This window comes from Chiroxiphia lanceolata, chromosome 5 (assembly GCF_009829145.1).
Source record: "Chiroxiphia lanceolata isolate bChiLan1 chromosome 5, bChiLan1.pri, whole genome shotgun sequence".
NCBI classification, from domain to species: domain Eukaryota; kingdom Metazoa; phylum Chordata; class Aves; order Passeriformes; family Pipridae; genus Chiroxiphia; species Chiroxiphia lanceolata.
This window is the reverse complement of record NC_045641.1, coordinates 50,804,853-50,828,504: the sequence shown is the minus strand read 5'-3', so window position 1 is coordinate 50,828,504 and position 23,652 is coordinate 50,804,853. Positions and strand designations below refer to the sequence as shown.

General features: G+C 41.2%; 1 long non-coding RNA gene across 1 annotated transcript; it reads right to left on the bottom strand.

The window, feature by feature from the left end:
* Positions 1-557: 557 nt before the first annotated feature.
* On the bottom strand, positions 558-18,963 carry LOC116787595. Its single transcript, XR_004357343.1, has 4 exons — positions 18,912-18,963; positions 10,461-10,524; positions 9,397-9,513; positions 558-668 (listed from the first exon to the last, which is right to left on the bottom strand). It is a non-coding gene; the product is annotated as an uncharacterized LOC116787595 (long non-coding RNA).
* Between the last annotated feature and the right edge of the window lie 4,689 nt (positions 18,964-23,652).

Below are 23,652 nucleotides of genomic sequence, written 5' to 3'. Positions count from 1 at the left end.
CACCCTTGGTAAGTGCAGACCAAGGTGGCAAAGAAAACAGATCTACAGATGGCTACAGTCTGAAAATGAGCTAACACTTCCTTCGATTGACTGTCTCAGCTTTGCACAACATTTAGTCACCACAAAGTACGTGGAAGCTGTGTCTGGTATTGACCTAAAATAATAATATAAAGTATTTATCACTGGAGCTCCGTGGAACCTTCACAGCCAGTAACATCAATCCTTCCAATCAATTAGTGCAACTCAGTCTTGTGAACTCTACATTATTAGTTCTTCCTACAAAAAAAAACCACTGTAAGAAGCACTAAAAAGCAGATCTGCCATCAGAACATGTACCATGACATCACCACAGTACTTCCTTAGTGAGGACACACTATGTGAGACATGAGTGCACAGTCCCACTTACCATTTTTCCTTTCACTGAGTGGAGGAAGGTTGGGGTTTCGGCCATGATGGAGGCTGAGGGTCAGCTCGGGCTGCAAGGAGAGCTCCTGCAGCTCATTGGCAACAGCTTCGCTCTGCGGGCTGGGGGCCGCCGAAAGGGACACCAGCACCGGCTCATCATCATTTTCGCCAGCCCCGCCTCCGTCCAGCCCATTTCCAGCAATGACGGAAGGGGGCAGGCACACCACGCCGGAGAAATCCACTTTGGCTTTCGTGATGGCAACCTGCAAGACAAACCCATAAATCTCACATGAGAGCCTCCGCCATATGTCCAGTTCATCGTGGCGTCTTCCACATTATAGAGAAACATGTTCAGTACAGAGTTTGTGTTATCATCATCAATCCAAATCCAACTAGTGATCGAAACTTGCTACACTCAGCAGTTTAAAAACCTACAGAAACCTCCAACAGCGTCACCACAACTACTGATGAAACTACAGATTATTATCATTTTCTTTAAAAGTATGAGAACATTCTCAACTTCTGGTCCTTTAGGAACCCAATCTTGAGAAGACACAGATAGGCTGACTTCACTGGAACAACTAAACCTAGAACCTTGCTGAACTCTTGACTGCTGTCCTTTTATATCAACAATAGTGCTCTAACAACTGTCTCTTTGAATTCCAATCAGGTAAAGTAATCCTTCATAATAAATCTGGAAGGACAGTTGGGTACAACAAATGAGGATTTTCAGATAAAATCAACTGCATTTCAAAAAACAGTTCTCGTTTCATTCTCTCTTCCCCAGTCACGATCGGTGAAAATGAATAAGAGAAAAATATTCCACATAAGGTAAACAAACTTGCCTGTCTAAAACCTCAGCTACAGTAACCAAAATGTGCAATATATAAAGGGCTTTAGCGAAATAAGCAATTTTAAAGTGTTTCATTATACTTCCATAATTCTTTAAATAAGTAGTCAATATTCAAATTAAAATTCTTTTCTGTTCAGTAATTTAAAGAGAAACAAACCAGCTGTAAGTCTCCAGTGAAATGGTTACTGTGTCAACATTTAAACAGTAACAGACATTATACAAGGGCAATCGTGTTTGGTTTTGATTAATGAAGACGGAAGTCTCCTGCTTCTTAGTATGCTGCTGTTTCAACCAGTCTAAACTCGGAAGACTCTGCTGCACTGTCGTAATTTAGCAAGTAAAAGGTACTTCCAGAGGCTAACCTTCAGCTTCAAAAAGATGCAGGTAAAGCAACCTGCAAAGAAGCAAAGTAAAAACCATCAGGATAATCCTCCAGAAATCAATCAAAAAGCATTAACTTGGAACAACGTGTTTAACAATACAGTTTTTTATTAAGTATTCTCCATTTAACACTCGTAATTAACCTGAATGAGTGTGACAACAACAATAAATTGATAGCTGACAAAGGAGTTCAAATAGTAATTTTCCCCACTTGCATTTCAGTTTCATACTTCAGTTGATTATTAACATTTGTTCTATAATATCCAGAACAAAGTTATAAGCGGCAGTACATTTGTTTCAAAAATTTGTTCAGTATACATTTAAGTCAATAGTAAGAATTTGAATATACGTTATTTCATCCATGTCGTCATACATTCATTCCCAGGACACTATGTCATGATCTGAAGGGAAGGAAAGAAAAGAAGGGCAGAGGAAAAAACCCAGAAAACAACAAAACCCACCAACTGAACATGGTACTTGTTAAAACGAAACAAATGAGACTGAGCCAAACCTTACTGTCATACGAAGCATTGGCTTTTACTTCAGTTAAAATTTGGCTAGAAAGTGCCTACCCCCCCTGCCCTGATATTTTTCCTGTCCAAAGTAAACACAGAATCATATCCATTTGAAAAGAAATTGTAATGGTAATTTGAAAAGAGAAAAAAAATGGGATCGTGCCCTTCTCTTTACAATGGATAGAGAAAACCTGGAAACACCCACCTCTAAACCACAGATTTAAAAGAACAGAGTTTGGTAAACTCTAACAATCTTTGCAAAGGCTGGAAAGAGTTAAATCATGACCAATATAGTTGGCCTCAAGCCTGTCCCTGTAGGATGGGAGACCTGTGGAAAGGGGCTAAAAGGAAGAGTAATTGCTCAGGTAGGAGGCTGGCTGGTAAGGACTGCTCCCACCATCTTAGAGGAGCCAAAGCCAATTTGCTTTATCGAAGGAGACATACTGGAGACATTACACTTTGCCTGGTTCCACATGATGGTCAGCTCATGCGGAAGGGCAAGCGCAGCCAGGCCTGAAATCACAACAGGTGACAGACATATCTAACACCCACCCTGCAGGGATTTGGAATGGCAGGAGACTCAACCTTCCCTTCTCAATCTACCCTAAAAAAGAAAGATTTCCTTCCTCTTCCCAAAAGGAGAAAACCAAGCTCCAAGCTTCATGTGTATCAAATACATAAGATCTGCTTCAACTAGGTAAACAGCAAATGCCCTTAGGAACTTCTGACATAATGGGTTTTCTTTTAAAGAGGAATTTGTAACCTGCATGAACTAGGAAAATTACATTTCAAACACTACTTCAACAACAGTGTTGTAAAATAGAATCTATTTCCCTAATCTAGATATATTTGCATTATCTAGACCACTGGAACTATTTAATTTAGGTAAAAGCACAGCACCAAGCCACAGTAAAAGCAGTCCAGCCGAGCCAGTGACAACAAGAAGCAGAATAAGAGATCAGTGCTCACACACCAGTTTGCTACATGACCTTGAGCAACACCATACCAAATGGTGTTAATTGGTACTGGGATTATAAACCAGAGTTTCTCCAGTAAATTGTTCAACGAAACTTCAGCACAGCAGCTGGATTATCTAGAGTTGTACCTGAATTTGCGCATTTCCTAACTCATGCAGAAAATGACACAGATGGAAGGTAGCTTAATTCTAGTTGGCATGTCATTCAGTGTTTGTCCCAAATCAAAGGAACACAGCTTAAGCAAACCTTGACAGTCATTCTTGCTCTGCCTCTACATCCTGCTGATTCAGCTGAAATGCAATTTTTCCTTGGTTATTTTTCATCTGGATCAATTCCTCCATACAAGGCACACTTGAACCAGCACAGTGCAGTGGAACATCACCACAAAATACAAAAAAATCAGCCTGACTGTCCAGACTCTCAAGCAGTCTGGACAACAATTCTGTTACTCCAAGCAGAGTTACAGCTCAAATAAAACTAAACTGGGATGAACCATTAAATGCATTAGGTAAGCCTGCCTTCTCCTTCCTCCACATTATCTCCCATTTCAGGCCAGAACAAGAATCGGCAATGACACACAAAAAACCAACAAGAAAACTGACCCAGGTGTAAAAGCTAGTCTTCTGGTTTACACTGCTTCTAAATCAGGTTCCTGGTGTAGTTTGCCCTGTAGCATCATCAACACTTGTCCCAGCACTTCACAAGGGAGAGAACCAGCTTATACCATTATTACATACAAACATCCAGCCTAAGGGAAAGAGAACTCTTTTTCAGATCAGTGCCAAGTCTTAGTATGTAACATATTCCCACACTGAAAAAAAAAAAAAAAGGCATCCAGTCCTCAAGACTACAATAAAAGCTATAATTGGATGAGTTTGATTTTAATGTTTTCAATTAAAAGCCTGATGAGGGCATAGAGGCATTTGAAAGATGCTTTGAGGATTTATAATCATTCATGCTGCAATATTTGGAAGTTCTGTCAAAGACATGAAATCCTTGTCTGCAACCAACATAAGGAGGTTTCTAGACTTCCCAGGCAGCTATACCACCCTATAACTGTCATTATAAAATGATCAATCAGTTAGTTACACAGATTAATATTTAGAACCTAATTAAAATTTTACAATGTTTGTTTTCTTGTCATTTCCAAACAGACTAGAAACTTTCCCATAAAGAAATGTACCATATCATGATCTTTAAGTGAGTCATCCAGAAGCTGATGGACAGTATTAAGAGCAAGTATTTCTCATCCCCAATAAGGGCTTCAGGATGAGTACCCTCAAGGATTTGCATCTGTTGCCTAACCAGGCAAAAGCTTTCTATCATGGCATTTTTCTACTTTTGGGCCAGTTGCTTCTGGGACAAGAGTGGCTGTGATACCACAGATGTTCCACAGCAGCAACACCAGCTTAACCAACCCTTAAATCCTCCACTGTCCAGCTGCTCATTTCTATCCCTACACTGACCCTTCTTCAACTGGGGAATCTATTTAGCTGAAAACCAGCCACCCCAGTCTATTGCCAACTACACAGACAGCTGTGTCACCATGCATGTGTTGGACAGATTAAACCATCTTCAACCTTCAGATGACTGCTCTCAAAGGTAGCCATCCTGATTTCTTTTTCACTTCCTTGTGCTTTATAGTCCCTCATGATAGCCAAGTTTTTGTGTGGCTGGGTGGTAAACCAGATTAGCAACAGGTGCAGATTAAAACTAGTAGTTTGTGTGTGGCCAGGTCAAATTTAACACAGATCAGTTCCTTGATCTGGTTCAGCTTGTGCTGGCTGACAGGCAGTGAGGAATGAGCAGGCTGGACTGCTCCTTTTGTTGGCAATGCCAGTTCAGTGTCTAACCAGAGGATGTGGTTGTATGATACAGCTAAGTTGGCCTAAGCTCCTGCCAAAAGGGCGGTCTTGGATACATGCCTTTTTTGCTTCCCTGTGCCAACACTGGTGCTTGTCTGCCCTTATGATGGGATGATTAATGGAGTTAAAATGACAGGAAACTAATCCTAATCCCTTTTACCCCTCCTAATTTTCTTTTCACTAGCTTACTGTTGATCAGACAGGTCTCCATACTGCATATGTCTGTCTATTTTGTTCCCCTTTCACCTCCCGGGGTTTGAGCTGTCCTTCAGTGTTTCTGGATGAGCAGCTTTAAGAGAAATTTCTATAAGTAATTTTGTCATATGGTAAATGCAAAGTAGAATACCTTTTTCACCAGCAAGTAAGCTAGTCAGGGTTACTGTGTGTTTACTGGGATATAGTGCTGCAATGGCAAGAGGATGCACTTAAATAAGCTTCCGAGCAGTTTAGTCTTAGTAGTTTGCAGGTTTGATACAGATAATATTTTTCTAAAAATTATTAATGGCTGTGGTTCTTAATTTTGTACCTTCTGCAAAATTGTCTCTGCCTTGTTTGTCTATCTTAAATTGAAGTGTCTTGAACACCTTCAGAACTCAGAAATGGATAATGATTATTTATATATTTACTAGTACTGTCTATTGTTTCTTTTGAGCAGTCCCATCTTGCCCCTCGTGTCATGGTTCCTGCTTGTATTGTTGTGACAGTGGGTTAGTGCTTTATAGCAACATAATTTGAGCACTCCTGGCTCCTAAGAGCACACTGTTGCCCCTGCATGATTTTGGCAATATTCACATACTCATGGCATAATCAAGGTCTTGACAGTATTTAAATGAATCAAAGAACAGTACTACCTTCCCTAATGTGAAACCTCAATAACCAGAGAAAAACATATAGGAATTCAAAATTTAAAATTAAAACATGAAAGGAATTTAAAAATAAGTAAGTAAAAATCAGAGAAGCACTGGGGGGGGCGGGGGGGGTGGGCAGGGGGGATGAGGAAAGCACAATTCCCAGATCAAGAAAGGACACCTCTCTAAACGGCTTTCTCTTGTTTTGCATTTTAGGGCTGAGTTGCCAGGGCAATAGTAATTTCCTACTGATTTAAGAATTGCTAAGCAACCTCCAGCACCTAATAGCAACAGCATGTGTGTGCAGCTGGGCTATTTTGAGAAGACAGTTTTTGTTGTTTTTTTTTTTTTTTATTTTAAACTCAAGAGCAGTGTTCTGTTAAATGACTATGCCAGCTGAGATCATTCAGTCAAGAGAAGAGGCAATCTTGGGGCAAAGAGGCTTTAAGTGGACAAATCCTTGAAATGAGTGAGAAGACTGGAAGAGAATGCCATGGCATGCCCAAAGGCAACTCTATCCCCCAGGTCATCACAAATCAAAAGAATACCCAGAAGAAATGAAGTTTTCAGCAGCTGGAAGAGAAGCATCACATTAGCTTGAAAAACTATAACAATCATAGTGAGAGATATTCCTTTTATCTTTAGATAGCAAAGAAAAATCATCAACAGGAAGACCTCCAAACTTGTATTAAAAAAATTATTTCATTTCCTGGCAGTCAGCTTAACTCAGGCATGCAACTGTTGGCAGAATTATTTCTCCACTTAATTGAGAGTTAACATGTAACTGTCCATAAAGTCTATATAATACAGTAAGCAACAAGGCTTACTTATATAATACAGTAAGCAACATCACAGACTGTATCCTGGAGGGGGTACAGCCTTGAGAACTTGTTCCTGAGGAATGACGTTAAGAAACCAAACTATGCAGATCACTAAAGAGAGACCGTCTTAGATCATGGAATTTTATTTTAACACACACATTCCACACACATTTGTCTTCTGCAAAATAAACCTGTCATCAGCTGCCTTCGCTTTCATAGTAATTGGGGGTAGGAGGAGGCAAAAGCAGTCAAAATGTAACCAAATTCTTTCTGGATTAGAACTAGTGATTTGGAGGTGTAAACTGTCCATTTTACCATAATCACAAGCCACTACTCTACAAAGATTGTATTATAAAGGCAAAGACTGCAGCACATGTGAACAAAGATGCTGGTAAAACTCAAATCAGCACAACTTTATCTGAGCTAAAGAATCTGTATTTGTATGTGTACTGTGCTAGTAACACTACAGTAAGAGAGGATATCTTCGAATCATCATTGTGTCTCTGCTACCACCTCCAGCAAATCTATCAGTACAAGAGTCAAAACATGCTTGGGTCAGCAAGAAAATGGCAAGTAATATTATCAGACAAAAGGCATGAACAGCTGTATAGAGATGTGAGGACTTGAGAGAGAAAAGATGCATATCTAGTGCAAAGCAATCAACTGCATAATTTGTGCTGTAGACAAACAGCTTTGCACATGATTTTAATAACCACTCATCAAGAATGATATTTCTTAAGTCCTAAGTACTTCCTTCATAAAATACATTTGTTTCACTCAGTCCCGCAGTGATAGAAAGTCTTTAAGAGGTCTTGAAAAATCATAGTTAAACATTCATTTCTTAAAGCCACAAATAGGCTAAGAAATGTAGTTTGCCATTCCAGATATTTTTAAGAAATACTTTTCATGCTTCAATATTTGGAGGAACTTTGTGGCTTTCAATCTCATGACCTTTGGGCGCACAGAAGAACTGATAACACCAAAGCTAGTTTTGAGATTCACAGTGGTATTTATAATAAACAATCCTTGCTGAAAAAAAACAATGAATTCTCTACCAATTTCTGAAGATCTTATTTAAGCTCAAAGTATGAATGAGGAAGACATTCTTCCAATTTTAGAGGATGCTGAGCCTTAAACTGGTGAAGTACTTTATAGACACCTAATTCTATCATACCTCTTAGTGTGCTGAATGAATGATCCAGTTTGTGAGACTAAAGATGATGACTACTGAAGAAACAACAATTTCTGCTGAAGTTCAAAGAACAAAAGAGACCAAAAAAGATGTGATGTTCAGGTGTCATGTATCAATAGGTACACCAGTATATTTTAGGCCTTGGTCATAATACAGCTCAACATCCTAATTAAAAGAGGAATCCAGCCTTCTGCTACCAAGCTGTTGGTTCCTGCAGCTTCCCTTTTGTCTGATCTAATGATTGTGCACCCACAGGGTGACTCAGGTCAGCCAAACCAGCAGACAATCCACTCTGTAAAAGATTAGAAACCATTTTTTCCAGGATCAGTCAGCTAGCTCGATGTGCCCTGGGGCTGCACAATCACAAGCTCTGATGTGAAGGAAGAAGTAGGGGCACACAGCTGTGCAGAGGTTTGACCAGCCTTTGCAACAGCAGCACACTGAAAGATCAACCTAACTGTAATGTCAAAGAGCACACTTAAACATCTAGCAGTGGTGCCAACTTAAGCAGCCTGCTACACATTCCTGCTCTCATACCTTCCTCATTGTGAAACCAACACAAATCTTACAGAGACAACATGTACTAGACCAGATGAAAAATAATCTAGGAGAAAACACTTCTTTCCAGGAGCATGTGTTCCCCAGAGTGGCTCACCATGGCCACAAAAACAGCTATGCCAGCAAAACAGAGGGAGCCAAGAAAGGGAGCAAGCTGTTTGAGCCTGCATTGCTGCCAAAGAAACGCATGATGGACTGCAGTGTGTTTAGAACAGGATTGCCTGTTTTTCACCACCTTCTGATGGACTTCCTTGCAACTGCTGTCTGATGCATCTTTTAAGTTTTCCTTCATGTCGGAGGCAAAGCATTCCTTCCCACCCCATAGGGGCAACTAGTGGAAGCAATGGATTCAGCCAGCAGCAAAGGCATGTGGCAACAGATGCCAACAACCAATGGAAACAGGGAGGCTGCAGCAAACTAGAAAAGGGAATGCTGACAATCTGCAGCCAGATGTGAGCTTTGACTTGGAAATTCATGGCTGAGAAAATATGAAGAAACTCTTGGTGAATGTGGATTTGGGCAGACTGGGATGAGAAATTCACTGAACAAGAGAAGCGTGGAAATAAGACCTCAAAAGAAACAATACACTTTCAAACACAGAAGATTTGGAAATTGGGACAAGAACTGGATGGCCTGGGACATAATAAAGTGGTGACTTGAGCAAGAAAGGAAAGACAGCCCAGGGAACAAATCTAGACTAAAAGAAAATAAATTTTTAAAAGGAATAAAAAAGAATTAAACCAAGATAAAGTGGTTAGATTTCAGTCAGTTCAGTTCCTGGCACGAGTGTTCACATCAGCACAAAGCAGCAGGCAAAACTGCAGAACTTATAGAAACTTAAGAATTTTATGGCAATGTTTTTGGTAACTTACTTTAGCGTGCCTGAGGAAGTAGTTTTATATTTTAACTAATTCAGTCTGATCCTAGGCTGTGACTGAGAGTGTAGGTCCATATTGTATCACCTCAGTTTGAAATTCTCACCTTCTCTCCTTCAAGTAGTGACTGCAGCCACAGAGCAAGTCAATTCACCTTGCTGTTCTGATGAAAAGCTACACCTTGGAACATGCTTGTTTTCCCACTGTGCTAGCAATCTGAACCCTGCAACCATAGATTTGTTAGATCTCGTTAGAAAAGCAAACAAAAAACCTAAACAAACAAAACCTAAACAAACAAACAAAAAAATCGAGGAGCAAGGCCCATTGAAAAAATGACAGCTTTCAATTACCTCAAGTACAGTGTGAAACCAAAGTCTGAAACAGAGTCTGGAAGAAGTTTTCTGACCCCAGTCACATTCTTTAGTCATGACTAAGAAACTGTCTACAGAAATTAAACCAATCTGAATTGATTTTGTCTCTCCTCCCCATCAACGGACACTGGGTGTGCAATTCAAATTTCTTTGCATTTATTGGCATATTCTACTACCCAGTGTGACATTCATTAAGTGAAAATCCCAGCAATTGAGACTGAGTTACTAGATACTCTGTTCCCTTTTTCCCCTACAAGAACAAACCTTCCACCCTTGGATCTCCTCCTACTGAAAAATTGGTAAGATTTTTCTTCAGTGATTCACAGAGAAGCGTATATCAATATCACTGTCTGTGATCAATATAACTGTCTGTTAACTGTAAGTTAACCAGTTTATTGAAAAGAAGTAGCAAGTACTCAAGAGGTGCTCCCTAACATGTAAATCTAATGAATGTGAGTAAAGAACATGGTGGAGGGGTGGGGGAATTGGAACGCTGCTGCTCTTTGTCAATTCAAAGGATAGCAAATTCAACCTTCTCTGCTTCTTTCTTTAAAACAACAAGTCTTATAATTGCTCAGCAGCATTGAAAAGTGGGCAAGTGTGCTGTTTATGCTGTTAACACTATAAAGTCCTTGATGCATAGATGTTACACTTGACACCAATGCAAATTCAAAATACTTAAATATTTTATCTCTAAACAATACTATTCCTCACGTTCAGTGACCACAAGCAATTTTCAATTCAGCACATAAGAACAAAAGGGGCAGACTAAAGAGAGCAAAAAGAACACAACACACACCTTACTCACAGTTCCCACGGACAAACCCAGCTCACTTCCATGCCAGCAGCTCTCTCCGCAGTCACTGAAAGAGAAAACAGGACAAATAGTCAGAGATTTAAAAACAAACAACCAAACAAAACCAAACACAGCACAGCCCATTTTCTGCTTTAAGAGTAAGGAGCAAAGTTCTCTATCTAGGATTCTTTTTACATAGAATCTTTAATTCATTTGGCGCACGCAACAGAAGTTGGACTGATATACCATCGAGACTGCCACACTTGTACATACATACCCATGCTACTTGCAGAGCAGAACTTTTACTTTAGGACAGCTGGTTAGTCAGTTCTGAAGAATGCAGTGTTTGAGATCTACTAAGGCAGAATATTCACCAAATGATACTCAATTTTCTTGTCCCTGTACCGAAATCATTCTTAAACACTGGATGGTAGAAGTTGTAGCCTGTTATGACTAGTTTATTACATCTATCCAAACAAAAACAGGGAACAGTAAAAAAGTACATTTCAGAGATTTGTCAAGACTGCAATGGGAATTCCATTTTTTGGAGGGCTGAGGGCCCAGGATAACCTTCCTGTGCACTTTAAAAACTCCTAAACGTACTAAAGTAACACACCACTTTTCTCTGGCAATACAGCCTCAACAGGTGTGCATAGCAGTACTTGACTAGAAAAAAATTACTTCAGAGGCTCTGGAAGACTGTTGTCTCAAATGGCAGGCGTCAGAAGATGGTTTGTAGTTGCCATACTTTCACTCCTACTTCCTTAGCCACCTTTAAAAAAAATACAAATCATCATAGGAAAGTTTTTAACATGAAGTTTCTATTCCATTTCCTCCTCCAAGCTCTTCAGACTTCAGGGCTTCCTAGACACCAGAAGCACAAAACTGCAGTTGAGATGCCATGATATTCTGTCAATAAGATCAAATTAAAAAAACCAGGCACCTCCCTAAATACAAACTTCAGACTGGATGGACTTTGGACACAAGCATTACGATAGTTCAAACGAAACACAAAAAAAATAGAATGAGCTATCTACTACTTCAACATCAGAAGGAATAAGACCAGTTAGACTGATTAGTCTCAATGCTTGGACAGTTGGCATATCACAAAATGTGAAAGCTTTCTGATCCCCACCCAGCAAATTAAAGAAGGCCACAGTTTAGCAGCAGCTACAGTAATGAATTGCACACCTACTAGGTCAACTCTCCAGTTAACGACTTGAAGAAGCGATTTACAATAAGATACAAATCAAAAAAAAGGTGACACTACTACTTTAGAGGTTTCCCTTACAGAGAACATTTCTATTTTTCTTTGAATAAAATGTCAGCACACATTAATCATGGCTCTATCACAGAATCAAGAATTCATTCTGCCACCTCTTATAGTATTTGTCATCAAGTCAATATTCAGAATTACTTAAAACCACTTAATTTAATGTGAGAATCTGTAACAAGCAATTACTTTTCTTTAATAAATAGCCAAACTGATACAACTGAAAACATGATAATGATGCAAGGTTACAAAACCAAGTATATACTTAAAATGTACTTTTCACAGAATTGCAGATCCTAGATTTCCTAAAAGGCAAGGTAAAAAGGCCTCAGAAAGTCGAGGAAAATCTTCCACAAAGATGTAAACAATTAACCACTGTTAAGAGTTTGCTATTCCAACATGATAATAAAGTACCTGACATAATTTGGTAAAACAATTTTGCTGGAGTATTTTTCTGACAGCATTAAGCACATAACATCAAAATTCAGGTATGGAGTGTTTGGTTGTGATGGTGTTGGTTTATTAAATCACAAATTATAAGTGAGTGATATTTATCCACATATTAAATCTTTGCTCTAGTGCCAGTTTTTGTTATCTTTTGGGTTTGAGTAGTTTTTTATTTTGGTGTTTGCTGATTGCTTTGGGGTTTTGGCTTTTTTGAGACTCGGGTACCCTTGAAACCACTTTTCACACACGAAAGCGTGGAAAAGTTAGGGATGCGTTTCATTTGAAGATTTCTGCTGGACAATCTCTAATTTCCAGTAATCTTGGAATATTATCTTCCAGTAATCACTGAATATTATCTTCCAATATTAGATTACAACAGCGCTGATAAAGCCGGACAATCATCAGGCTGCTGCATTTAAATTCCAGCACTTATGATCCACATTCTCCCGAATCTCATTTGAATCCAGACAGCTCCCACATTGAGTCTTTTCTTGATCAGCCTGTCCTACCACTTGGTACAGGGCATCTGCTAATCTCTTACAGAAGTGAAACCCCAGAACCAACCAAAATAATCTTCGTGTTTTCTTCAGCAAGTTTTTTTCTGGAAAACTTCAAACTGCTAAATATTCCAGGTCTGAAGACTGTATCAGGCTACTCCTATTTGGCTGGAGGGTGAGGCAGAAGGGGAAGAACCTCTCTGTACACCCCCAGTTCTACATCCCTTCCAAGGCATTTGTAATCAACAATCAAACACCAGGCCGGACAGACACCTCACCTGGCACAATACGGGACACACATACACTCAGTGACTTTGGCATCTTTGTAAAAACTCAGCACTATCCTTGTGAAAAAGAACTTGTGTGTGTGTGTGTACATGCAAGCACACACTCAGAAAACAGGACTGATTATTGCAATAACTTCCTTGCCTCAGTTTATCTACTTCTCATGACTTTCCAGCACTTCCATCAGCCTTCTCAGGAGTCCAGACATCCTTGTTCTCCCATGTAAAACTCATACTCCAAGACACCAGATATTTATCTTTCTTTCTCTACTAAGAACTAAAGTTTTATTCCAGATACTCTGGCCAATAAAAGGTCAACTTTAAAACTTTCAGTCCTATTTGTCATCGAAGCTCCTGCTCAATCAGAGGTGGTTAAAGTATTGCATCCTGAGATTTACTCTTAGCCATCTGAACCCCAAGTAGGAGACAAACTGGTTTGCAATAGGCACGGACAGTCGTCAACTTTTTTCTAATACGTGTGTGCCATTAAGCTAAGAGATGCTGCAGGTTATAATATATTCCTGTCATTATCCTTATTCACTCACTCCATGGAATTTCAATACAGTTTGAAGACAGAACACAGACACACCCTGCCTTCAAAACCAAGTCAAACTTCACAAAAATTCAGCAGAACAGCCTTACAACTGTAATGAAAGACAAGCTCTTTACTGCTCCTCCTATACTGCAGCAAGTGAGCAAAGATTAATCTGATAACTGAAACATTTTCTGGCAAAATTCCACAGCTAAACTGCTTTTATTATTCTTTGCTCATAGCACAATCAAAACATTCCTCCAACACTCCTTTTTCCTCTCACTATACAGTCAATGCAGGCAAAACTCTACTGTCCTAGATTTTCTGAAGAAAAAATAGTGTCATCTCTAAGAAATGCAGAAGTCTCATCTTGCTGATAAACTTCTCCATCCAATGGAAATGTTTATATGTCAGTGTTTACGTGTTCAAGCCAAATGGCTGCTATTCCGGTGATTACAATGGCTTATTGCCTTCACTGGTGACTTGGAGCTTGAGCACGCCTGAACAACACAGAAACTCACTGACAGGATTCACAAGTCTGATCTGAATATGGCAATGCAGAACCCATATCACATCCTTCCAACACCCATCCTGTCTCTCAGATGGAGGTTTTGAAAAGATTCAGACTCCAAGTGATCTGTTCCGGTAAAGCATCCCGACAGGATATATGAGAGAGAATTCAGAGAGTAATCTTGGGCCTAATATTAACTTGGTCCTACCAATCACTCTAAGAAAACTCTCATCCGGGTTTGGGTCCATCTTACACAGTGGGACAGAAATTAAGTTACAATGCAGACTGTAATCACATTATGTTGCAAAACTTCTTATATTGCTATAAAGATCACTAAAGAGGGTTAAAGTAGTAATAATTTTTAAAAAAGAAATCATTCAAGTAGAGTCTTTCAATGTTTTTTTCCCGAAAGTTTCTTCCTGAAGGAGAAAAAGCTTCCCTGTAACTGATAGAAAGTGAATCTTGTCTCATCTTTGCTCAGAGCCATACCTTCACACACATAAACAGTTGTAGAAAGAATTAGTTCGTCATACCATGGGTATGGCTGCGTGTAAAGGATGATCTCATTTCAGTAAGTCTAAAGAGGGTGCTGAACGTATGGATCAATCGTGCAGTGAAGACATATCCTCAGTGCTCCACTAAACCACAGCAAGGGTAGAACTCAAGGAACCACACCCCCTCTCCCTAGTGTGGCTAGAACTAGTCGTAATTGCCATATATTACAGGAAGCATTAATTTGAGGTTGAAACAATCTGTGATGTAGACTGTCCCAAACCAAAATTAATTTCACAAAACCAGACATATCATTTCAGTCTCCTGTTCCCCTAACACGAAGGTGACATGTAGTCAGCACATTTATTTGCCTCACTGAAGATGACAAAATAGGCAAATTTCTGCACTGCTTTATGTCAGGGGCCCCTGCATTGTGGTATATACACATCTCATGCACCCATGGCAAGCAGAGCCGGTGGCAGCAGCAGCAGTTCCTGACCATGTCCAGGGGAAAATTTTTTTTTCAGTGCCACAGAGGCAGCCCCCGATGATCAGCTCTTAAAAAATAACATGCTGGCACATGCAGCAGCAGCTACCAGGCTTCCTCTGCCGTGCTCCACAAAAACCCTGCTTTTCTGGATCAGCAGGGCCCAAACAAGCTGAAATAGGGAGCACAAGTTAATTAAGAAGGATAAGTAGAAGCAGTCGACATGCTAGTTTGTGGTAGGAGAGCAAAAGCAGATGGATGGCATGAGGTTAAGGTGCACAAGAAATCCCCAATTAAAAGCTCAGCCTTTAGCTTTCAAGACTTAGAAAGACTTGTGACTGTGTTAAATTTCACCTTCTTATGGAGATGTTATCAATATGGCCATGTGCCTAAATCCAAAATATTTCTTCACACAAGAATAATGATGCTGCGCACACACAGAAGAAAGTGGGGGAGGGAAGGGGAAAGGAATGCTGCACAAACTAAATCCATTACTCCAATTTCTGAAATATAAACCAATCTAATTTAAACAATTACAGTACCTTACTCAGTGAAAAAACTAAAATTTATCTGGGTGGAAAATAAGTGTATTTTATAAGAAATAGGAAAGGATCAAAGAAAGTGAGATACTGTTAGCAGTAGTTTCTTCACATCTGAAAACAGACCATCAGACTGATGTCAGATTCCTGTATTTTTTGGTTTCTTCTCCACCAGGACAACCCACATTTAAAAATGTGAAGGCATTGACTGACCAGTACGGCATACCTAAGACTGGTCATGAAAACTGTCCTCACCCCAATGCCATTCATTTCCCCCGAAGAACCCACTTACCAGTGTTTGCACTCTGTAAGGCACTCAAAGGATGGAAGGAAAAACATACACATTAACCACACACAGGTGCTCCTGAAGAACTGAACTGAGTATTGACATAGAAATGAGTTTCTGAATTCACACAAACTCATCCATTTCATCTGACGCACAGGCGTAAAAGAATCATAGAAGAGTTTTAAACTATGGTTCCCTTTAGCTGCAGCTCTTACTAATTCACTTCTGCTCTCCCTCCACTGTAGCTACACATTCCTTCAGCCCTCCCCCATCTTTTATTTGGGGGTCTGAGAGGGAGAGGAATAGAACAAGCTCAGATTAAAAATCAGGTGTCTAACAGGCCCAGCATGCAGCCCCACAGACATTCCATCACTACTGAGTTGACAGCACATGATGGGGAGGAAAAAAAAAAGGCAGATGGGAATATGAGCTGTTCAAGACAGTACTACCACTAAAAGAAATGTCTGTGTAACCACATCCTCTGTTTGCAGTCTCAGTTCAGGAATATGTCCAACAGGAAATAATTAGATTTGGCTTTCCCAGAGTAGGTGTTTGACAGTTTGAGACCACTGAACAGTTGCCTTTTCTGCTTCCTCTCCAACAGTTTCTCAGGAAAAGACAGTGACCCTCAGGACACAGTTGTTAAAAAAAAAAATCTTTAAAGGAAGAACTTTGTGTAACTATAAAAGATTTGCTAATTGTTACCTCTTTTTACATGGAGGAAATCAACTGTACTCTTCAAAAGGGATCTTAATCACAATACTGAGTTATCAGTAAGTAAACAGACATTGAGACAGACCAATTTTATTATCCAGAACACAGGAAGGACAGTTGAGTATAGAGAGCAAAGACAGAAGACTCAGAGTTCCTATAAATTGTGTTTTTGAAGTAAAAAGCATATATGGAGACACCCTGCACATTCCAAATGCATGCAATAATTAATCTTGTGATAACATTTTGATACATCCTAAGAATTTATCTTTGTGCTCTAACACCCAAACCTTTTTGGTTCTGATCCTCTTCTCTATCTAGCACAGTTGCCCTCTTCCCCACTAAATACCACACAGTAATGCAATCATGGCTCAACAGTGAAGGAAATCCAGTAGGGCTTTTTATTATTATTATTAAATAATTATAATTTGATTGCCTGAATGTTCATTTCACTTGGAAGTATCAGGATGAAAGAGTCTGTGAAAAATGCTGCTGCTTTACCACGCCAGTAGAAGTCAGAGTTAAAAAAAAAACACAAGCAACCACTCCTCCTCAAACCTAAGGGTTTCCTATTACTTCATATTCAAGAGGAGGAAAAATTAAAGACTGCTTTTGGGAAAATGCCATATTCTTTTAGTCCTATGTCAAAATGTCTTCTGTACTCCCTTTCTTTGCATTTTATTTCATGATCTGCTTACTGCCTCAGGATTTCGGAGCCTTCTCCCACATGATGATGAGAGTGGATGGCCTTAATTAAATAGAAATTAAAGCTGCTTCCACAACTGTTGGAACCAGAAAACCCAGCACTGCTTACATTTTGTGCAGAAAAATATGATGCTCAAGAAACTATAACTGGCAATAATTCACTCTTTTCCTGAAATCACATTTGGTATCTAAATTATAAGAGAGGAAGAAATGGAAAGGGCTCAATAAGTTAATATCTGTTAATTAAGAAGGGCAAATTCGCCTACTTCTGAAAAGCTTATGGCATTTGCTTTCAACCCTGAGTCTCTTTCTCCCTTCAGCAGAAAGCATGAATCTAAAGAACAGGAGTTCACAGTTAGCTTCAAATCATACACTTATTTTAAATTCTATTATTAGATTCTATTTAATCACAACTATTAGATCACTCATTTAATCACTGCAGCAAATGGGAACAAATGGGTGTCCCTTTCATTTCATATCCAGTAATGACTGAAGTATTTTTGGAAATACTTATGAAGATCTAAAGGCATTACACTTTTAGCAGTTCTACAATACAGATTTTAATAGTGTCTTTACAAAAGCCTATTGAGGAGGTTCTGCACAAGCAAAAGGTATATTTTGAAATCACTGCTCAAAGCTTACACTTATATATAGCTCAAAGTAAAACCAACACACAATTAGAAAACATAATTTCAATAAGTCAGCTATGCCATGGCTAACCAGCCCTGATGTCAAATGCAAATCTGATATACAGACAAAATGCTGGGATATACACATTCAGCCTACAATAGCTACATTTTATATTTTCCAAATATTCAGAGCTGTTTCTTCAGATCCTAACAAAACCAAAAAGCACATTTTGGTTTTCATGATCCAAAAAGGAGGCTATAGACTCAAACAGAAACATTTTTAATGTCTTCAAAACATAATTCCTATGGATGGTAGACTAAGATGCAGTTTCATAGCAGAGGCCCAGAGACTGTCTGGACAAACAATACCAGAAAGGAACTGCTATAAAGCATCAGCAAACCTGAAACCCCTTACTCAGCCCACTCACAGTTCATCTTGTAAAACAGCATCATACAGAACCGTGTAAAACACAAAGTTTGCATGATTAAGTGTAAGGGTACACAGATCCAGGTCTCAGGAGGGCATTTCCACTTACACACACGGAGCTCGGTGAGCTTTCACCTGGGATCGAGAGTACAGTCAGGAAGAGGGCGACAGACGGCTGGGACACAGGGATGTTACCTCAAATATGCACCCAGCCATAGCACGGACAAGCATCTTTCCAAAGGAAAAAGTCACTCCCGCTCCCGAGAGCCTGGTGGGGGCGGCAGGAGGCGGCTGCTGTCCGAGCCCTCGGGGACTCCTGTCAGCGCTGCCCGGCCTGGAGCGTCGGGAAGAGATCCCCGAAAAACACCCACCGCCGACCCAGGGAACGCGGGGCTCCCAGGAGCCCCCTTGAGGGGTGCGGGCGGGCAGGGGCGCCGAGCGCGCCCGGGGCAGCGCCGGCACAGCGCGGGGGCTCCGGAAGGGGCGCAGCCGCCCCGCGCCCGGGGGAGCGGCCGTGCCCCGGCCAGGGGAGGCCCCTCGGGGCGGGCCCGCGCCCACCCCCACCCTCTCCGTGCCGCCGGCGGCCCCCGAGGCCGCCCCGCGTGTCCCGGCCGAGGCGCAGCTCCGCGCTCACCTGGTCACGGCTCCATCTCGCCCCGAGCCCGCCCGCGCCCGGCCCCGCCGAGAGGCGCCGCCCCCGCTCCCGCAGCGCGGCCGCGCCACCGCCGGCCGGCGCCTCGCAACCGCGGAAGCGCCCGCTCCGCACCGCTCCCGCCAATCAGCGCGGAGAGACGCAGGTGAGCGGCACGAGGGCTGGCCAATGGGCTGCGAGCACCTGGGGAAGCTAACGGGTGCGAGGGGCGGGGGCGGGGCGGGCGCCGCCTGACTGACGGTACGAGCAGCCAATAGCAAGGCAGGGATGAGGTCATCGTCGGGGGCGGGGGGCGGGGCGTCGGCCTCGCCTTAAAGGGGCAGCGCTGGCCGTGTGGGCGCCGCGGGGAGGGCGGGGGTGGTTTATGGGAGAACCATTCCGGTGCGTGATGTTAATTCTGAGATGTTTAGGCTTAATGACAAATCAAGAATATTTGCCTTCCTTTCCCCCGTGTTTTCTCCCAGTGCTGCCCACCCCAAATCCTTGGGATGGGAGTGAAGGGTCCCCAGCAGAGGCTGGATCTTAAGTGCTGGAAATTAAATGCAGCAGCACGGCGATTGTCCAGCTTTATCAGTGCTGTTGTAACCTTAAATTGGGAGATAATATTCAGTGAACCGAGATTGCTGGAAATTAGGGATTGGCCAACAGAAATCTTCACATGAAATGCATCCCTAACTTTTCCACACTTTCATGTGTGTAAAGCGGCTTCAGGGGTATCTGAGTCTCAGAAAAAAAAATCCCAAAGCAACCAACAACGAGGGCCGTGCCACCATTGCTGCCTGATCTGTGACTGAATTGGAGGTTTCAGCAGATCTGGAGGTTTCAGCTGCCCCTTCAAGTGCCTGGCTGGGTGGTCTGGGCCTTTTCTTGGGGAAACAACGTTTCTCGATGTAGTACAAAGCCAGGAAAATAAATGGTGCAAGTGGGTGAAATCCTCACAGTGAAAACTTCAGTTAATGGAGGTTGGATTGTGGAGAAAGTAGAGGAATGATGCCATCCCTGAAGAGCAGGGCAGAGGACCATAGTTAGACCATTATGATATCGTTATAAATAGTCGGTGCAGTGTACCTGCAATGCTATTCTCGCCCCTGCTTACTGAATCTCAAAATGACATTGAGTCATGACAGAGACTGTAAGAATACTCAGTGAAGGATTGTTTTGCACCGTGAAGCTGAAAAATTTAGAATCACCTTTCAAAACAAAAGAAAGGGCACACGAGTGAGGTATACAATAACAAATGGTATAAAGAAGGCGTCATTGGCCTTTCCTTGTTCTCTCATACAGTCAAAGAACTAGAGGACATGATATAACTGCAAAGCAATGTATGTGAAGTAGTTAGGAAAAAATGTTTGTGCCATGTACAATTAATCTATGCAATTCACAATAAGAAGCTTGATGATACAAGTTAGGTTCAGAAGAACCAAATACTTAGCCAGTTACTGCCAGTCAGTCACTATTTTGCCCTAATTTCCAATGTTGACATTTACAGCTCTTTGCTTTTCATTCCCAGAGATCCAGTTCAGCTTTGGCTATGCACATAAATCTTTGAAGCAACGTAATCCTTCTCCCTACTCTTTGATAGGGTTAGCCCTCCAGAGGTAGTTTAGTGAAAGAATAGAATAAAAAAACATTCCCATGCATGATGGTGATTCTGGGAGTTTTAGGTTAAATGACAAGTCAGGAATATTCTCCTTCCTTTCTCCCATGTTTTCTAACAGCTCTTTAGGGATCTGAGAGAAATGCTCCAGGTGGATGAGAAAGCATGGATGTCTTCCTGCTCTACAGTGTTGCCAATTTTAGCAACAATATTGGTGCCGTGGCTTGTTCTTGAAATCGTTTGCTTAGAAGACTTGTTAATAGATCTATTTACAGAACAGGGGAGGACAAATGATATGTCCAAGGACATACCACAAACTGATGGCAAAGCTCACAGCTATGCCCGCATTTCCAGTTCACAAGCTGGAGTCCTACTCACTGAGCTGTATCTTCCTTCAAACAGATGGACATTTAAGAGATAGAAGCATTTCTCTTCATTTCTATATGTAGGTTTCATTGGTTTGGTAACATCTCTACCAATTCACAAACTCTACATGTTACTGATTGTTACTTGTTTTTCTAAGGTTTTCAAAGGTATTTACAGGCCTTGATAAATATACATTAAGGGAAAACAGAAAGATATAATTCCGCTTCCCCATAAAGCTTTCTGTCTTGACCAAGAACAGTGAAAAGTGAAGAACACATATTGTGTGCAAGCTATACTTTTTTGTTTTAGTTTTGAAGGCCTTGTTATTTTCAGTAGCTTTCAACTTCCTTTAGAGTCATAGTGAATCAACTAAATTCATGTTTTATTAACAAATGCATAAGAACAGTTTGCCATATTGGTAAAGGCAGCAAATCAAGTACATTAAATTACTTCAGTTTAATTTAATATTAGATGAAAGTTTACACTCAACAAAGAAGACGCCAGTGCAGTATAACAGAATACAGCAGAATTCAATACAGTTACAGTGGGACTAATTCTAAGTGCAATTCTGAACTCATTTGCATAATTTCAAAATCAAGTTACTTTTGGGTGCCTACGATGATGTCTCAGTTATCATTGACTTAGCATTATATTCAGTTTTGCATTTGGATTTCCTTTCTCTTTAAAGAAAAGCAGTAAGAATGGAGGAAGAAAATCAAAAGAGAACAAAGTTAAAGGGTGTCCCTAAGAGTGTTTCTAAAGATAAAGTTCTTAGAATGGCTCAATGCTGTGTTTAACATTAAAGACTGGATGGCCTTCAGGCATCTAAAGATGACTCTGCTTAAAACCATAAGCTATTACAGAAACCTTAATGACCCAACAACTCAGAACATGCCTAATAGTGTTTATTGTCTTGGCATTAGGCTGATGGACAAATCGTCTCCTGATGGAAAAAGAACCTCGTTGGCACAGATAATTGTTCCTGCTTAGTATTTTGGGGAGTAATGAATTCTTCTAACTAGGGTCCTGACAGCAGTACACATCTGAGCAGCTCAGCAAGATTCCAGGTTTTCCAGGGGTTTACACAGACCACAGCAGCAGATGCTCCTGTGTGTGTGTGTGTGTGTGTGTGTGTGTGTTTGTGTGTGTGTACATACAAGAGAGTGCGCAGGGACTTTCCAGGGCTCTGGGGAAGTTCCTTCCAGAGGCACTTGGCCAAACAGGGGCGATTGCCAGCCCCCGGCTCAGGCAGAGCCTGTACACTGGCTGCCATGGCCAGACACTGACCTGGACTTCAAGGGAAGCCACCTCTGTGGCGCCTCTCCCACAGCAGCCCTGGGAGCATTTGCATGTAGACGGATTCTGCTGGGCCATAATTGCCTCTGTCAGGGCTGGATGAGTTCTTCCACCGGACTAAGCACCATCAGTCACTTGATCAGCTCAGCTTCCACGTTATGGCCTTGAGCCAGAGCATATAATTCCCTCGGAGACTGCAGGGCAAAGGTTGAGGAGGAGGGTGTGCCAGACAAGGATAGGAAGGGAAAAGAATAGGAGGGTGCAGGAGCCGGTACTGGAGTTCAGGCATGTTTTTGAGCACATAGGAGGAGTAGCAGGCTGTATACACTGAAGACAGGGTTCCTAGTGGAGAGCAGAGGGCTGTGAAGCTCCTAATGGAGAGCAGAGGGCTGTGAAGTCCCCCTTTTGTGCATGGTCCAGCTCTGAGGAGGCAGCTGCTGCAACACCCCAGGGTGGTACTGCCGTCCTGTTATGTTAGGAGTCCTTGTGAGAGCTTTAAAGGGAGCAGTTGACTTCGGGGTTGCATTGTAAAACTAGGAGGAGATGGTGTGTTCTCAGTATTGTTTAATCAAGTCCTGACAAGCAAGAATAAGAGATGACTGGAAAAAGCATCTAATAAAATTCCTTGCCTTCAGAGAGGCCGCTTGCTTTCACTTTTTTAATTGAACCCTGTTGTTGACATGTTTCTTTCTTATTTTCCATGTCCTGCGCATCAGTGGCTGGTTTCTTTCCTATAATCCCTACAGTACAAGTGTCTCTTGAGAAAGAAGTTGAGTGAGGACACAAACATCTTACAGAGGTAATTCTATGACTGTTCAAAGTGTTACAGACACTCATTTTCCTATCTTACTAAGGATAAGGATTTTCTGTCTTGAAATGGGTCAACAGTTTCAATTTAATAAACAACAATGTATTTCTTTTAATCTAGGCTTTGCTGGGCAAGGAATCTACTTACCTATATGTCCCTCACAAGAAAAGAGGGTTTGCCTGCTCAGCTGCTCAAAGAGCAAGCAACATATAGGAAAAAGAGAGCAAAGGTGACTGACATCTTTTTGTAAAAGTATGTCCTTTAGGCAAATATCAAGCACAAGAATTTCTGAATAAAAAATTGTTTGCGGAAGTGTAAGTGCCTGTAAAAAAGTGTGTGGACTAGTATCAGAGTTCAGGGTTAATAATTAGTGTCTTCTATCAAAGGATACATTAATTATTAACTTAAGGCTGTGACTTCCAAGTTGTGACACACATAGGAAGGAAAGTATTTACCATAGTAAACAACACAGTTTACAAACTCATAGGTTCAAAAGTGAAGTGATAAAGACACATTGTGGTTTATGAGAAAAGGTGAAGGCTGGCCATCATCTTTTGTTTCAAAAGGACTGGCAAAGACACCAGCTCGTTTCTGGGGTTATTGTAGTATTTTACTGCTTCCCTTAGATGGAGCCAAACTCACATCGTCCAGCTGCC